This window comes from Ctenocephalides felis, unplaced genomic scaffold, assembly GCF_003426905.1.
Source record: "Ctenocephalides felis isolate EL2017-DRISC unplaced genomic scaffold, ASM342690v1 CF-g0.4_SCAFFOLD_01886, whole genome shotgun sequence".
In the NCBI taxonomy this organism is placed as follows: domain Eukaryota; kingdom Metazoa; phylum Arthropoda; class Insecta; order Siphonaptera; family Pulicidae; genus Ctenocephalides; species Ctenocephalides felis.
The window spans coordinates 70,505,630-70,524,180 of record NW_020538040.1 but is presented as its reverse complement, the minus strand read 5'-3'; positions in this window follow the sequence as shown (position 1 = coordinate 70,524,180).

Below are 18,551 nucleotides of genomic sequence, written 5' to 3'. Positions count from 1 at the left end.
TTTTTTGTAATATATCTCGCCAACATATTTTTGGTCCATTCGAACCCAATGGCCCAAACAGTGAACAGCTCAGATTTAGAAAAAAATACCCAACGAGAAGATGAATAAAATTGAAAAATTAATTAAGTTTAAATATTTAAATATGAAAATTACTAAAAAATTATTAGATATAATTCTCCACTTCTTAATTCATTCAGAATTAATATTCGCCCATAATAATACTTTTGAAAATATTTTTAGTCTATCTCAAGCTTATAATGATATGACACAAGGATGCTCGTATATTATCATTTCAGTATTTAGTAATTGACTTTTAAGGAAATACATTTCAGGTAGACATTAAGCTTGTATTGTAGAAAGAGAATACGGTTGTCGGGCTTACGCAACTTTGTATAGAAGTTAGAGAGGTATTAAAGGTATCAATACAGCAAGATCAGGTTTCATAGCATAATATTCACTAATAAGACTTTTGTCGAACATGAGTAATTGTTAAAGATTATATCAATTACTGGCTTAATTTGTTTGATTTTATGTTTAGGAATTAATGACCATTTATTGTGAAATTTTAATACTTGTTACATTATGAAAAGGCGTTTGCAGTATTCAATATAAACAAGCTGTAAATAACAAGTACATGTGGCTAAGATGAAAACAATAAGAGTTAATTCATCATAGCAGTAATTATTAATTATTCCAGCAGACTACTTCTAGGCATCTTTTCGACAAAATCTTGTAAACCCGCTTATTCGCAATATTGTCCAGACGATACATAATATCGTATAATTTCTACCAATATGCTAAGAAATTTCTTGTGATCGGTCACCATTTCCAATTTTCGCCTTCCTTTTAGTAGAATTTTATGTTTTTCCTCGTCGTTCAATTCAACTTCTTCGTTGTTTAAAATATAAAATCGTTCTCTTTAACTGTTATATGTTTTGTCCACGTATTCAGCTTTCGCATCTTCCATGAAACATTCTTAGAACCAAAATTTTGCACTTTCTGCACTCGTTCATTTTCTTTATTATCCCATGGGTTATCTCCAAAGCATTTTAGCTGCTTCCTTCAGCTTGCTGGCGTTGTTTCGTTTTTCTCAAGTTTCCTTATTTTTTCTGATTGAACATTGTAGATACTAGCCACTGGAAAAGTTCTAACGCTGTATCTGAATTTATTGTCTTTTGCCTTTTGATTCACGAGTTTAAGTTATTAGAATATTTCATAGATAAGAAAACAGATCTACCAGCTGAGAAAAGTATCACATAAGTCTACTAAATATTTGTCATATTATTTTTGCTGGAATCCTTAAAATTTTGTTAAAATCTCCTATAATCACTAGGGAATGCATTACCGATGGAAAATTTCATTACCGGTATTTCGGTAATTTTTCATTTTAAAGCCGGAATACCGGTAAATTACCGGTATTTTTATTCTCTTAAACAAACGTAAACAAAATTGAAAGTTACTAGTACAAATATTTTTTTTTTTTTTATTTTTATTGGCCTCGCTTACTCGAGCATTTAGCCACCTACAACATAGTTTAATTTCATTACAATATTTCAATTTCAATACAATCTTCATGTTCATACTATTTTTCTTATATAAATCCTATTCTTCTTCCTATTTATTCTATCCTATTCTATGTACTCATCAACGTAACTTCATTCATCCTTTTCTTCTCTTATTATCTATCTTCTACAACTTCATTACTTCTATTCTTACTTCCATTACTTCTTTCATTACTTCTATTCAATTTAATTTTTATTCTCAAACCTTTATATACGATTGAACTATTTCTAATACTATTTCAAACTACTTTTAACTTTTATTCCAAACTATTTTTAATAGTATTTCTATATTATGCCGGGGATTCGAACTTCGAACCTCTGGCGTGTGAATCGGAAACGCTGCACATGAGCTAATTCCGCCACTAGTACAAATATAAAAAAATGTATATAAAACTAAACACAATAAAATAAAAAAATAAAATTATTTTTTTAAATAATAATTTAACAAAATTATATCCTATTTAATTCATTATCACTATCGAGTATATTGAGTACTTTTCACCAAAACAAACGTATGAGTAGGAAGACCAAAAACTCATAAAAGATCATATTACATTATTATAATAAACTGTATTGTCTGTATCCGATGTGTTAAATTAGCATAATCTCCAATATTTAAAAAAATAATTTTCTACACTAATGTAAGATTGGATACTTTGTCAAGATAATAATAAGTTACTATAATGGTTGAATGAATATTGTTATTTAAAACAATGTGATGCTTCTATAGTATTTTCAAACTTCGAAACGTTTTCGAAAAATAATATTTTATAATTGTAATAAGAAGCAGAAACATTTAGTAATTATCATAATTATTATGTATAAAGTTAGAAAAAAATAAATATTACGTAGAGGTAATCTGTATATATAAAATGTTTTGGCGCAAATATCACTTAAAAACTGTTACATTTTTACATAAGATGAAACAAACATGTAACACAATATGAATCCCTTAGTGAAGCAATAAATATTCAGTTTAATGACGAGTTGAGATTATATTTGACATTTGTTCATCCTATAGAATCACTTGAAGATATAGCTGTTTATGCGATTATGGAAATTTAAACTTTAGTGTATTATGTATCAAATAGTGCTTATGTAAAAATACCGAAAATACCGGTATTTTTGGGGTAAATACCGGTAAAAATACCACCGAAAAATCGGGCGGTTTACCGGTAATTCGGTATACCGGTATTGCATTCCCTATCTGTATACCGGTATTGCATTCCCTAAAAATCAATATCCTAAAAATCATATGATTTTTGCTAGTACATTTTACTCACATTCAATGTGGTGATCAAGGATATTGATTTTTACTCAAAAATTTTCAATAATAAAATTATCCAGTAATTTAGCTCAGACTTTCATACTTCAACAAAAGTCTTGATTCTTAATTCTTGAAAACTTCTAGAACATTTTTTACTGTGATCCTAGAAATGTTTTTCACGGTTACGGTTCCAAAGTTTAAATGATCAAAATTAATAAAAGTTAGCCACAATAAACAAAAATGGTTTATAATTTCACCAAAGCTCTAGGTTGCACTTGAAAGGCTTTAATTTCCAAACAATGTAAGATTTTTTTTTATTTTTTCACGGCAGTTAAGGTCAATACTATCACCCCGTTTCAAGGTCTGGAACACCTTGCACATTATATTTAATTATTTTATAAAATGCCTATTCTTGTTATTTTGAATAATTCGATAAATATTTTCATTCGCCCGATATTTGTTAATATAATGGAAATTTCCACCACCTTCCTACACTTTCCAGAACCTTAGTTATATCTTTTACCTACATCCACAAATAGCGTACATGATTGTGCTGTTTGTTTACTGAAAATATTTCAACTTCACAGAACATGTTCAATCATACGTAGCCAGAAAAAGTTAGATAGGGAATTTATTTTAGTAATTTGTGTACTCTTTGCACTAACAGCCAATATTTATATTACAAAAAAAGGAAAATCTTTCTGGAATTTGTTGGTTAAAAGATTTTTTTTGACTGTTCAAGTAATGTAGTTTTAAATTAATATTAGGTAACTTTAATAATTCATTAGTGCTTCAGGTTTTTTAAACCTTTGAGAAATTTAAATGATAAACGAAAGATCTTAATATTTTGAAATAAAATAATATACATATATTTACAAACAAATTATTTGTATGTGATTAAAATAAACTTTCTAATGTATAAATAATTAGGAGTGCTTTAAGGCAAACTTCTGGAACTTTTCGTAACATAATGTGAATTTTTCAAAAGCTTAAATTAGAAAAATTTAAAATTAAAATAAAATAGACTCTTTTAAAAAATTTAAGGGGCACGACTAGTATAGCCGCCTAAAAAAAGTGATATTTGGGAATTTATATTGAAAAAACTACTTTATCAATCATTTCAAAATTTTAGGAATAAATTTATATATGTTTTAAGAATCCATAGTAAAATTTTTGAGAAAAAAAATTTATTATTTTTTAAGTTATCGTCGATCTCCAATGGCGCGACAAAAAAAGGCCCTTCACTGCAGCAGTGATTCCGGCCTTCTACGTGAATGAAATTAAAAAAAAAATCTCGTTAAACTAGATAATATTGTCTGTCAAATGAACTACGATAAAGAAAAAAAATCAAAAATTAACAAAATGACGGCGTTTTTTTAAAAAAGTCGAATTTTACCCAAAATTTTGGTTGTTTTTAGACTGCCAAAATTCGATTTTTGATCCGATCAAAAAATCGATAGTTTATTTTACGGAGAACTATATATAGAACATGTAATAAATTTTTTATAATGATCGGATCATTTGTTTTTGAGTAATCGCTGCAGCAAATTCGGAAAATGCTGTTTCGAGAAAAACGCGCTTAAAGATTAAATTATCGTTAGACTATATACTATATATATATATACTCTTTAAATTGCTGTGACTCAAAAACTATTTAAGATAGAGATTCAAAATTTTGGTATGTTATTTTTAAAGGTATAACCTACCGAAATATGGAAAAATTGAAAACTCGATTTTTTGAAAATTTCACACTAGTTGTGCCCCTTAAAATGTTTAAATAATTTTGTTTTTTTTTAATTCCAACTTGTTTTGAAAATTTGGATTTTTTTTCAGGGCTATCGCGCTGCGTGGCGTTATAGAGACAAAATATGGAAGCGCGTAAGCGCCGCATCGCAGTCTTACGATTGAATATTATAAATTTTGGTATTCCGTACCCATAGAAATGTGAACAAAATTTTTACATATTAACAAAATCTCTATAAAATGCTTGATAATTTGTTGTGCTTATGTATAATGATCATTTATGACCACCAAATGGCATTATTTTTAACATTTTTGTTGGGTCTCCGAAACTGTTGGATCTGTCATCCCAAAAATTTTATCAGTTTTGGAAATGCAAGTGAAATGTTTTTTAAATCATTAAAATTGGATGTTCAGTTCTCTCGAAAACTGAATTTCCACTTATGGCACTTTTTGCCCCGAAACAGTTGGACCTGCCTTTGTCAAAAACTAATCAGCGGGACTCCAATAAAAACATAAGGAGTACTATAAACTGTTAAGCTTATTTCTTAAACGACGGAGGGTTATAGATGGAAATCCCAATAACTTTCCTACTTCTATGTGAAGAATTTATTATTACAGAAATTATTATTTATCCTGTAAAAGTGATAAATATTTCATTAATACAGCACTGTCGAGAAGAGCAATATTTTCACTTACAATTAGAAACAAATTTTCATCTAAATTTTCAAGTGAAAATCGATGTCAATGCCACTTGATATCGGGCTGTCAGAAAGTGTAACGAACCTGGAAGCTCTCCCATCCGAATCCCATATTTCTAACAACTAGGAAGCAGAAAAGCTAAAAAATATAATTTCAGGATTTCTAATCATTATATAGGTTCTTAAAGAATTTGTTTGAAAAGTAAGCTGTTCTAATATAAGAATTATTTATATAAGAAACACTGTGTCCGTGGTGTTGTAAAAGAACTATTATTAGAAGTCAAAATACCTAATATGATATTCCGGATATAAATTTAGCGATAATTAATTTGTGAGAAGCTTTCCTCGGCGAATGTGTATTATCCACATAACCAACTTTTATTGCACAGTAAAACTGAAAATGGATCCGGGGCAGAACTGCCGGAGCAAATATAGTTCTTGCTGTTGACGTCATTAATTGCGAACTGAGTGTGCTCCGTGCCAAGTATCAAAAGCGGACAAATTTGAAGTTAAACTAGTTTAGTCCAACGGCTATGGATCGAAATAGCACAACTCGAATGAGATAGTAATTGAATTCATATTTACAGACATATTTAATATTTGATAGGTAAATAATAATGTAGCAACAAGGATCAATATTTACTTACACAGCGAGCGAAATGTAATCGATGATGGTTTAATATTTATATACAACCGTTTAAAATTTTTGATTTGCCAAAATTTAATTACTACTATTATATTTGGTCAAATGTAATAAACTCATCTCATAAATTTTAAACAATTGATATGCGAAACTAGTGGTGCATGGCATCGTGCCTTAAAGGATATTGGTAAAACTTCCCGTACCAAAAACTAAATTATTAAAAAAAACGTAAAAAATAAATTTTTGGAAAAAAATTGACTTTTTTGAGAAAATATATTTTTTAATATTTTGATCCTTTTTGTATTTTGATTTTTTTAAAAAAAATTTGGAACATTTTTTGTAAGCAATCGCGCTGCATATCTGATTTGGAGTCGTAATATCAAAGCGCGTAAACGCCGCGTAGTCGTATATAACTGTAAATTTATAATAACCCATATAAATGTACACACAATTTGTTATTGTTATAATCTTTATAAAATATCTGATAATACGATGTACATATGTCTAATCTTAATTTTTGTCCACCAAATCGCATTAATATAAATACCATTTTTGGCATTTTTTGTCCCGTATCTCCGAAAAGGCTAGACCTGCATTTTTCAAAAACAAATCAGCACGTCTCCTTCTCAGTAAGAATCGTATGATTTTTGAATTATTCAAATCGGTTGATCCGTGTTCGCGAAATCGTCTACGAAAATTTGTATCCGCACACACACACACATGCATCCATTTTTTCTAAGGTATGCTATAACTTACCCTGCGGAAAGTTAACAAGTACCTACTTTATTAATAAATGTCATCATATTTATTATTATAATTTATTTGTTAGCTATAAAATTGTTTTTAAAGCTGACAAAATGAAAATTTAACTAATACTTGTCAGGTATCCTTTGTTCATTGTAATATAAGAACGATATCTTTGAATTTGTTCTCCGTAAAGTATGCAAATCAACAATTAATATTCATTTTCATAATTTTATTAAGATTCATTTTTATATTTATCTGGGGATGAATATATTAGAATATAACAGTGGTGGATAGTAATGTGATAAAGCAAATTTCAAAATTTTCCGCATTGTAAAGAAGTAATACAAGAATGAAATCAGTTTTTATACTAAATATTTCCAAAATTTTATGTATAAATGTAATATATAATTATATATTTTATATATAATTAAAAAATAGATTTGAAAAGGGCAATCATCACATAATAAATAAAAATATTTGCAGATATATGAAAAAACGGACTGATCGTATTGACCTTAACTGTCCTGAAAACAATTAGAAAAAAAATATCTCACGTTGTTTGAAAATTATGAGCTTTTCAGTGCAACCTACAGCTTTCGTGAAATCATGTAATTTTTTGGGTTATTGTAGTTAAGTGTTATTAATTCTGTTGATTTAAACTTTGGAATCCTAAACGAAAATATCATTTCTAGGACCACAATAAGAAATAATAACACAATTGCTCCAAGTTTTCATAAATTAAGACTTTTAATAATTTTTTACTCAAAATTTTTCAATAATAAAATTATAAAGATTTTACCATTTTACAATCCTTATTAAATGCATCAACTTTTGATGAAACTCGCTGACACACTTTGGTTTTTTTTTTTTCAAAGAAAAGCCGTGAGCTTGAGATAATTATTTTGCCTAAATTTTTTCAGGACAGTATATATATATATATATATATATAATATTACTTCAATACCTTCATAAACCTTCAATACCTTCATATACGTATATCCTTCATATACGATGTCGATACTATAAACTCAAATAACATTTATTGCACTCTTCTTATCTTGACAATAAACCTTTATATCAGTAATCCTTTCTGTTCAGATACCTTTTAAGAAATACGACTAGGCACTTTGTTGCCTTTGGACTTAAAAACACTGTATACTGTTATTGACCAACTATTGTAATAGTCCTTTACTAAAAAATCACTATCGCAAATTTGAAAATAATACGCCATTAATATTATTAAAAAATCATTATATATGACTGTAAAAGATTCTAATTTATTTTTAACGGTTAGAATTTTTGCCCAGTAGCTATTTTGAAAAATAGCATTTCATTTATAAAGATGTTATGTGATTATATTAATGTAATGTATTTAATAAATACCATTTATATGTGTGTATGTTCACAAATAATCTTCAATTACATTTGTAATATAATTTTGTTGCGGTTTTAATTAAATTAAAATGTCTCATCGACATTCAAATAACATATCGTTAATTGTGTATTAAGAGTTAGTGTTTAATAGAATTGAATACAAAACAAGAAAGCCAGTAAAGACTAAATTGAAATCATTAGGTAAAGATTGCCAGCGAGCTAAATTCTTTATTTGAGATATATTGAACGTTTGCGTCGCAAAACAATTAATTTCAACCATGCTGTTAAGTGTTTTCTTATATTGGCAAAATTTTGCTTCTGGTTCATTATAATAATTGAAATAATATTTGTGGTCATATAGAATAATTATGAAGTTACATCCTTATATTCATTTCTTGGCCCTATCTATTCCACTATATTGCGCTTGTTACTTCGATATCTATCCATGTTTTTACAATTTGCAAATCATTTTATATATTGTAGCAAAAAGTTCACATTGTCATACCATATATTATCGAAAAAAAAATTTCGTTATAAATATTTTACGGAAAGTTTGGCAAGATTTTAGAATTTTAATGTTGCGTTTTCGTTCCAATAATCAAATGGATAATAAACAAACTTTTGTAGTTCATTCAGTGCTATTATCGTTAATAAGACATAGAATCTTTTGGATTTGATATTGCGATTCGATTTACTTGTAATATAAGAGTAAACTCGAATGCAATTATCAAAATTCAAAATTATACATGTAGTGAGCAAATTAAAAGTAGAAGACTGCACCATTGCAAATGTTTTATAATATAGTATTATGCAGCTTATATTAATAGCTATATTCATTGAATTAATTTCATCAATAGATAGTAAATAAAATTTGAGAATGAATAATTTCTGCTAAGAAATAGAGCAGCCGACCTCGTAGTAAGCTGGAACGTGGTCTAGCAATCACGATTACCCACTTTGGTCATCTTGATATCAAGCTGTAGTAATATACCTCAAGTATTAGTAAAGTAGCGTATGATATCAACTAATAACTAGTGGGGCGCATGGCATCGCGCCTTAAGGCAAATTGCTGGAACTTCCCGTACCAAAAATTATTATTTTTTTAAAAAGATTAACATTGTTGAAAAAAATGTACTTCGAACAAATTAGATTTTTAAGAAACTATAAATTTGACAAAAAATTACTTTTTTTTGAAAAAAAATTTTTTTTTGAAAAATAAATGATTTCTTTATGTTGACATATTTTGGAAATTCTGAACTTTTTTTCAAAGTAATCGTACTGCTTTAACTGCATAGAGACGAAATGTCAAAGCGTGTTAGCGCCGCGTCGTCGTTTAATGGATAAACATTGTTACGGAACCCATAGGAATGTAAACAAAATTTATACTTATTATTAAAATCTCTGTAAAATATCTGATAATTTGGTGTGCATATGTCTAATGATCATTTTTGACCGCCAAATGCCTTTTTTTTTTTACTTTTTTCACTAGATCTCCGAAACCGCTAGACCTGCCTTCATGAAAATTTGATCAATTCTTCATCTTGTCAATACAAGTAAAATGTTTTTTGCATTATTAAAATCGAACGCTCCGTTCTCTTAAAAACCAAGTTATCATTTTTGGCACTTTTTGCCCCATATTTTTGACCGCCAAATGCCATTTTTTTTTTACTTTTTTCACTAGATCTCCGAAACCGCTAGACCTGCCTTCATGAAAATTTGATCAATTCTTCATCTTGTCAATACAAGTAAAATGTTTTTTGCATTATTAAAATCGAACGCTCCGTTCTCTTAAAAACCAAGTTACCATTTTTGGCACTTTTTGCCCCATATCTTCGAAATGGCTAGACCTGCCTTCGCCAAAAACCAATCAGCACGTCTCCTTATCAATACAAATCGAATGTTTTTTGAATTATTAAAATCGCTTCATCCGTGTTCCCGAAATCGAAAATTTGTATCCGCATACATACACACACACATACATCCATTTTACCTAAGGTATGCCAAAATATTCAGAAACCTTTGAAACACAAAGATATATAAAAATTTTTATTTTCCATTTTTTTGCGATTACTATAACTTGTCCTACGGGAAGTTAAAAATTAGGAGCATTACTGCAATATAGAGTAGGACGGGGCACAAAGGTGCTCAGTAGAACTACCAGCTAATTCACGATTTTAGAAATCTGTTTTTTTTTTGCTGTTTTTCAAAAATTTGCCACCTAATGCTTTTACCCCAAAGTCAAATTGCTTTATAGATATATTGTTATTTTCAAGTTGTTTTCAACAGTTTTTATTAAATAAACTCTATAAAAGCTAACTATTCTCATTTTACTCCGCATATGGGGTGAAAAGGACTAGATGACAAATTTTGGAAAAACAGCAAAAATATATTTTTCTACAATAATGAATTAGCTGGTAGTACAACTGATTCGTGTTATTTATTTTGATATAATTGGCTTGGTTTTCACAATATAAGGACCCAAACTCAAATAAGACCTTTGTGCCCCGCCTCACCCTATTTCTAATTATAAATGCAATTAAATTTAATTAATATTTTAATATATACTATATAGTGCCGCAATAATATTCATGATTTATAACTTTGTTTACAGCGTCAAAGATATATGTATCAAAGTATATATTTGTTTAGATCAGTTCTAAAGGAAATAGTTTTCGTGCAAAAAGTTTCGTGCGGTTTAGACAACGCGCGAATGCAAATAAAACGGTAAACCACCAAATGAAAAGCAAACAGAGTATGTTTGCAGGATAAGTGTATAATCCACGCGCTCTCCTCGGCAATACAATACAATCGATACTATTGATACTTGGGCCAATTATCAACTCAATACAGGCAATCTTATTGAACGTAATTAATAATACAATTCTCATATCATCGTAATATAGCGGAGCTAAGGGTAACAAGAGCTTATTGTAACAGAACTAAGATTCAGATCGATGTTAAAATATTTTTCGCCTCAATTCGACATGCAAACCATCCTGCATAATATTGTATTAACGATACCATATACAGAACTGTGTGGATCCGTAATTTTTTACATATGATATAAAACTTGCGGTGCATGGCATCGTGCGTTAAGGCAAACTGCTGGAACTTCCCGTACCAAAAATTGAAATTTCTAAAAAAAACTTTAAATTTTTTTGAAAACTATGAATTTTCATTGAATTTTGAAATATTTTGAACATTTTTAACATTTTTTCAAAGCAATCGGGCAGCGTGGTGGCTGAAGAAATATAGAAGCGCGTAAGCGCCGCGTCGTAGTCTACTAGATAAACATTGGTACAGAACCCACATAAATGTGAACAAAATTTGTGATCAAAATCTCTAAAAAACATCTGATAATAATGTGCATATGTCCAATGATCTTTTTTTTTTCCTTTTTTCATTTAATCCCCGAACCCGCTAGACTTGTCTACACAAAAATTAAACCAGTTGTTCATTTTGTCAATACAAGTAAAATGTTTTTTGAATTATTCAAATCGGACACTCCATTCTCTCAAAAACTGAATTACCATTTTCGGCACTTTTTGCCTCGTATCTTCGAAACGGCTGCACCTGCCTTGGCCAAAAACTAATCAGCACGTCTTCTATTCAATAGAAATCTAATGTTTTTTGAATAATTTAAATCGGTTGAACCGTATTCCCGAAATTATCGACAAAAATTTGTATCCAAACACACACACATACACACACACATACACACACACACACATATATATATATATATATATATATATATACGTATGTATACAGATTTTTTCTAAGGTATGCCAAAATGTTCAGAAACCTTCAAAACATAAAATTTTTCATTTTCAATGTTTTTGCTAATTTAATTATACTATCATAAAATTTCGGTTTGCGTTATTATTATCGACTAATTTTAAATTTTATATATTTTTTTTTCGTTTCAAATTTATCGGTCTCTGATCATGCGTAACAATCTTTGTGATTGCTAAATTGTTTAAATAGTTATCTTGATTAATGTAAAAAAAATCACATCTGGGGTAAGTTGCAACAAAATATTGGGCTAGTTGTAACATATCACAGGTTCGACGACTTCGAGTTGCTCCCATCAAGAAAAAACTTTTATACCATCGAAGTTAGACCACTTTGGTCTTTGTGGACAAAGGCGGTTCCAAGAAAAAGTAATACAAATAGCAAACGTAAAATAAAATGTACAGTATTGATAGATACTCCTAGAAAAGAAGTTATACAAAAGGAATATAAGGAAAAGTTAAGAAAAGGATGCAAGTTTAGAAGAAAAAAGAAAAATGAAGAAGTCAGTTATAAAAAATGGAAAGTGTAAGATAATATATGATATAATAAAGATAGTATATGCTATGAAAAAAAGCTACTATTCCTACTGGCCGTGTAACAATTATTTATACTGCAAATCTTATCATATTGTAATTTGTAAATCTTAACATTCAATTTGATACTTTTCAATAATAAAAACTGATATTTTATCCGATCCCATATCGTTTTCATACATATACCATGTGATAAAAAAATAGTCTTATCAAGAAGCCCAACTATAATAATAATTATCGCAAATATATGTCTCACCATCCTCATTAGTTTTAATAAACGTTTTTTTGTCTATTGATAATATATTTTAAAGTACACAATTTAACAACTGAGAACTTTATGTAACTCTCAAAAATATCTAAACACAAATTAGAATGTTTTGCCTTGCATGTTTGTGAAATATAAAATGCTAATAATGCATTTAAATTTTTGCATGTGAAATACCCATTATAAACCAAAGCCGATAAATTTCATAATTAGTACTTGACATGATTTATTTAAATAATAGTTTGAGTGCGAACGCAAAAATGAGAGCTGTAAATTTTAATACGTGATATTCATATATCTGAATTCAAATCGAATTTTAGACAAAATTATCTAGTAAGATTTAATGAAAATTTCCAAAAAAAAATCGAACTGATTTATGTAGAGTTCTGCATGAAGTACTTAATGTAAAGCAGAATAAAATATAAATAATAAATAAAACTGAATATCGATACAGAAAATACTATAAAAATAATAAATATAAATTAAAAAAATCTAAAGCAAACAAATTCTATGTGATTAATGACTGGGTGAGTAATGCTACAGCACGATAAATTATGACTGATAAATAACTATATATACTCGGAAGGTAAAAAGTACAACAAATATTAAATAAAATATTGATCAATTTTATTATAATTTTTCTTGACACCTATCTAGGGAAAAATAACATAATTGCATCATCGATGAAGCGCTCATATAAGATATCACATTTCGCAATCATTATTCTTATACCTGAGCATCGCGATTCTAAAAACAATAAAAAAATTAGGACAGATTTAACTTTAAGATCTCTGCGGGTTATTCAAGCTTGTAGACTTTGCCTCGAATTTGGAACATAATTATAATATACATTATAACCATCATCATATTTTTTTAGTAAAACTTCTTCAAGCGCGACTAGAGAGTAAATCATCAAATTTCGTACGGAAGTGCGTTACACCACGAATAGTGATTTGATATAATTTCTCGAGATATCATGTGATACCTTTCAAGCTATTTTCTTACTCTACTTTTTGAGTACATATTTAATTAAATGCACATTTGAAAAACTGAATTAAGTTAATACCATAAAATAACTTGCTTAAAAACTAAATTTAATAGGTACAATAATAAAAAAATAGTAAATAACAATCTTCATGTGCGTAATATACTTAAACGTTGGATTATCGTATTATTGTCCATATAGCTGATTTTAAGATTGTATAAATAAAAAAATTAATACCAAAATTCTAATTCAGTTCAAATTAATGCAATTAACTGAAACAAACAGAAAACGTTTAAATACTCCCAAAAGATCGTTTATTGTTATCGACATCAAACAACCTGAGTTTAACTTCCACTTTGCGCCATCATTAATATTTAATAATCACCATTTAGAGCGTGCCAGCATTTAGATTTTAATTTCCGCCCATGTTTTATTTGTAATTATTCAATGCAATTTCATGTATACAGGAATCAGATATTGATGAGAATTATGGATATAAATATCAACTGCGCCACACATTTTAATTTAAACCAATAATTGGTGGTTTAAACTTTTACAGCCATATACGAATATAATTATTCAGAATAAATCATGAACTATTACTAAGTTTTTAGTAAATTTTCATTTACAGAGAAGTTATCAATGGACAATGACAATGTAATGGGCATTGTCTCGCCTGAAAGGCCGAATGCCCCAGGTTACGTACTTTCAGCACCCTTATCGCAGGTCCTCATGAAACTGAATCTAGAAACTTAGTTCTAGTCAACCTTCTGAAGAGACCGAAAGGGGTCCTTATTAAATCCTCTCATTAAACCCACTCAATTTTCACAATAATAGGAAGTGATACAATAGTAGTTGGTAAGACATTATACTACCGTCAATATTTGTTCTACACTGTGCTGTACTAACAACTTTTAAGTAGAAATCAAACACCTTATATCAAATCATTCAGTATCTACTGTGTGATTGTCTATATTTTTCCCAACCCTTTGTGTTTCACTTTTACGATACTTTGGTATACGTATAAGACTTTTTATTTATGTTTATGAGTTGCACTAAAAGTGTTCTGATAAACCTAATTATCGGCAAAACATAGTTTTTTATTATATCATTATTTAAATATTACATTTGTTAGCTACATAATCAATGTAGGGTAGAGCGGTGCACAAAGGTCGAATTTGAATTTAAGCGTATATGCTAAGAAAACCAAACCAATTATTACAACAAATAACATGTATCAAACAAGCAACTATCTGACTATGGTCAATAAAAGTCCCAGATGATTAATTAATAAACAATTCATCGTAGTAGCAATGTTTTCATAGCTGTTTTTTCAAAAAAGTGTTATTAGTCTTTTTTGCCCCATAGACGGGTAAAAATGGGAGGGCCAGTGGGCAAACATTTCCAATGTCTCATTTGTTTATGCACCATTTCTTATTATTTACACCTTTGCCAGAGAAAAGGTTTAGTTAGTCCTTTTTACTCTACTCACGTGTAAGCTTTTATAGAGATTATGTAAAAAAACTGTTGAATTAACTTAAAATTAATAATGCATCTTATAAAACAGCTCCCGATAGCGACGTCGTAAGAATCAAGGTGATGGCAGGTAATACACCTTTTTCCCTCTACTTTCATATATTGTTGTTAAAAAATTCTTAACTTTACTTATTTTTGAGAAATCTGTGGCGGACCTTTTTACCTGCGAACCTTCAAGGCCCGCTCTAGCCTATATTTACCTTTTTGCTACCTTGCAAAAATATAATAATATAATTTTTTATCTTAAGTACTTACTTTGTTAGTAATAAATAATTTATTAATTCTGTACGTTACCTTTGGCCAGTAAGCATTCTTTGATGAAACACAAATTATATACTAAGTCAATTAATCTAAAAGTCTGATATAGACTAAATAATAATGATTATTATTTCTGATAAAGAGCTGCAATAGTTATTTTAACCCTACAAGTTGATCCAATCGAGCCAGGCTTAACCGCCAGTGGAAAACTTACAACTTTTAGACCTCAGTCAATTTCTAAGATATTTTTATGGTTTTAGGTATCATACGTTTTACCAATTTAATAAATAATTAAAAATCGTTTTCCTAATTATTAAAAGTGTAAAAGTTTTATTAACCAATTGCATTTACAAGACCATACCGGTAATATAATCTCACAACTCTAAACTACCACAATTATTAAACTAGTAAAAACTTTATTAACTTCCCGTAGGGAAAGTTATAATAATCGAAAAAAATCGAAAATTAAAAAATATTATAGATATATATTTAAGTTTCAAAGGTTTCTGAACATTATGAAATTTACCGATTTGAATGATTCAAAAAGCTTTTGATTCGTATTGGTGGGGACACGTGCTGATTAGCTTTTGACCAAAATAGGTCAAATTTTTCAAAAAAAAAATTATATTTCAGGAAAAACTAATTTTCGTTTTTTTTTCAGAATTAAAAAAAAAATTGAATAATTTAAGAAAATATCAAATTAAAAAACTACTTTAATTTCAAAAATTTTAGATCATTTAGAAATTTACAAATATATAAAGATTTTCAAGAAAATTAAATAGTTTCAAAAATTTCAAAATTTTCAAAAAAAAAAAAAATCTAATTTTCAAAACTTTACAATTTTATAAATGTACAGTATTTATATTAATCTATTTCTAAATATTGAAAACAATTATTGTGGTTTATTGAATAATTTTTATTGCTCATTGAGGAATAACCTCAAAAGTTTAATTAGGTTACGTGAAGTTCCAGCAATTGCCTTAAGGCACGATGCCATGCACCAGTAATAATAAAAATCAAATCCTTGTACCATTTGCCCAAGTAACTGCGTGTATTTCCCAGAAACTACTTCGGGTCGATTGCAAAAATCACTAGGGCAATTACATTAGCTTAAAAGTCCCATTCGAGCTCTTGCTGCAGGTGCATCTGTTACGATGTGTCACAGGCGTTTAATACAAAAATTCAAGTTCTCCTGTAATTAGCGTCAGTAAACAATAAAACGGATGGCTTAATTGCAAAGTCCGAGAGGAGAACCAAACAAGTTAATTTATAAAACGAAACGGTAACCAACAAACAGCGAAAGAAGTTAATTATCAAATGCTTGCATAGTGCGCACACTACTTTATATAATGGTTGCAGAAACAACATATAAATACATATTAATTTTTTTCATTATTTTACTTAATTGAAGACTGTATTTCAGAAGCGTAAATTCATTACGAACTAATTATGAAAAGCAACATAAAAATTAATGTTACTAATATTAAATATATAATTGTATCTTTTAATTACGAAAAATGGTAGTAGAAATTATAACTTGGGATAACCGCGTGCAGTCAGGGTTTCGAGCGAATGCCTTTTACATATAGGGTAGAGCGTGGCTTAAAGATTCACGGTTAAAAAGTTTCACCACCGATATCTCAAAAATAATTAGAGTTAGGAATTTTGAAGCAACAGCATTTGAAAGTAGAGGGCAAAAGATATATAACCAGTCTTCACCTTTACGACCGTGCTATCTGGAGATAAACGACAACGTTTAAAAATCCATAACAGCAGTATTTTCATTCGTTGTTTAGTTTACGAGACCTCAATGTAACTTTCAGGTATAATTGTTTTATAAGATGTCTTGTTATTTTGAAGTTAGATTTAACAGTTGTTCATATAATCTTTATAAAAACTTACATGTGGGTGGGGTAAAAAGGTCCAACTAAACCTTTACCCAAGAAAAGGCGTAAACAATAAAAAAGTGAATAAAATAGGCGAAAAGGCAATTTTACAGAAGAGTGTTGTTGAATATTCCTGATGAAACACCAGATTAGTTAATATTGCGTAAAATTCCTTTAAAATTGAAATTATCACATTTTCCCTGATGGCTGTCCCTTATTACCCAGCCTATGGGATAAGACAAAATGTAGAAATTTTTTAAAGAAACACATTTTTGTTATTAGAAATCATCTGGGAATTTTCAAAAATAGAAAAACAGTTGTTTGATACGTGTTATGTATTGTTATGTAATTCATTTGGTTTAGAGAGTATAATTACTTAAAGTCAAATTGGAACCCGGCTCTTTAAAACCGGCCCTACCCTATTATAAGATAACAATATTTTTGAAGTCTCACATAAAGTTATATATATATATATATATATATTCCCCAGAAAAAAATTCTAAAGACAATAACTATATAGGCAACGTTTGTTTACCTTACGTAAAAGAACTTTTTCCAGTGTGGAAAAAACTTTTCATAAGGTAGACATCAGACTAACCTGCAACATAGATCTAACTCTTAAATCCCTCTACACAAACCTGAAATCTCCCACTAGTATAGAACGTACTTCCAACATTGTTTACAAATAAATTGCAATGATTGCCCTTCTACTTACATAGGTGAACCGGACAAAATTTATAAAAAGACTCAAACAACACGACAATAATTCGAAAAACCCCAACCAAAACCAAACTATGATAACAGAACACATAAAAAATTTCAAACACTCCTTTAACTTTTATAATGCCAGTATTCTCTACCATGAACGGAACACCATTCAGAGACGTTTTGCAGAATCTTGTTTCATATCAATATGTGACCACGTGGTGAACAAAAGATCGGATTCCTCCTTACTCTGCGATAACTACCAAGTAATACAAATAATGTTTCCAAAATTTATCTCCTCTGAACAAAACTAATTGACCTTACTAACCTTGCCAAACTTCCTAGTTTAACTTCGGCCTTGATACCCGAGCTTTACCTACTCATAATAGCAAATTTTGAATAAACCTTAAAAAATTTTTATTTTAGATTTTGAGTTATTAGTATAACTACTTAGTAATACTAAATAATATTCCATTTTTTTTTTTCCTAATTCTAACCATACAAACTAGCCTAACATACTAGTTTCAACTCCCGACTATTTTCTACCTAACCCG